Source organism: Vulpes vulpes, chromosome 11, assembly GCF_048418805.1.
Source record: "Vulpes vulpes isolate BD-2025 chromosome 11, VulVul3, whole genome shotgun sequence".
Lineage (NCBI taxonomy): Eukaryota > Metazoa > Chordata > Mammalia > Carnivora > Canidae > Vulpes > Vulpes vulpes.
This window is the reverse complement of record NC_132790.1, coordinates 15,868,003-15,869,283: the sequence shown is the minus strand read 5'-3', so window position 1 is coordinate 15,869,283 and position 1,281 is coordinate 15,868,003.

The window sequence follows — 1,281 nt, the reverse complement described above, 5'->3', positions numbered from 1 at the left end:
CAGCCCAGGTGGCTCAGCGGTTTAGCGCCTGCCTTTAGCCCAGGGCATGATCCTGGAGACCTGGGATCAAGGCCCAAGTCAGGCTCCCTGCATGGAGCCTGCTTCTCCCTCTACCTGTATCTCTGCCCCTCTCTCTGTCTCTCATGAATAAATATATAAAATCTTTAAAAAAAAAAAAGTCTGTTAAAAAAATTCTAATTCCATGTATCTACAGTGGGACCAAAGAATCTACATTTTAATTAAGGCTTTCAGGTGATCCTTATGCAGTCGGTCCAAGGAGTCCACTTTGGGGAATGATGCTCCAAGGGTTGATCTTGTGACTCTAGCAGCAGTTATACCAGAGACAACTAGAAACTGAGGTTATGGGTTGCCTGAGTGGCTTAGTGGTTGAGCGCCTGCCTTTGGCTCAGGGTATGTTTCTGGGGTCTGGGACCGAGTCCCACATCGGGCTCCCCACAGGCAGCCTGCTTCTCTCTCTGCCTATGTCTCTGCCTCTCTCTGTGTGTCTCTCCTGAATAAATAAATAAAATCTTAAAAAAAAAAAAAGAAACTGAGGCCGAAATGCGATGAAAGGCATTGTGTACACATGAGGTGTGTGGGAGCAAGGTGTGGGAGTGCACACAGACCATATATTGAGCACTTGCTATAGTCCAACCTCTACGTTAGATGCTCTGCATGAAAGCATGAATGTAACCTCACAAGTGCCCAAGAAATAAGATTGTTGTACCTTTCCTTCCAAAAGGAAACCGAGACACGAAGAGGTGAAACCTCTTGCCTGACATTCCACAGCTGAGAAATGGTAGAGTTAAGGGGCGAACTTAGGGGGGTTCGCGCTAAAGCTCTTTCCCCCCTCAGCCAGAGTGTCTTAAACTGGGGTTCCTGGATAGCCCTCAGGAGTTTCTGAGCCAATTGAAATTATATATGCAACACTGTATGATTTGTATTCTCTTGGATCCAGGTCTGTAGCTTTCACCAACCTCACAAAGGAGTCACCAAATAACTTTCAAAATCAGTGAATTAGTACAAGCACTTCATAAAACACATTACTGGTGGGTGTGTAATATGGAACAAGCTCTATAGGAGATGATTTAGCCTTCTCAAGACTATAAGGCTTGCTGGGTGTTATTCTGTATGTTGGTAAATTGAACACCAATAAAAAATTAATTAATTAAAAAAAAAAAAGACTATAAGGCTCGGATCCTTTGACCCAATTCCACCTCTAGGAATTTATTCTACAAACACAGTCCCACACTTGGGAAGTGACAAATAAACAGGATTACT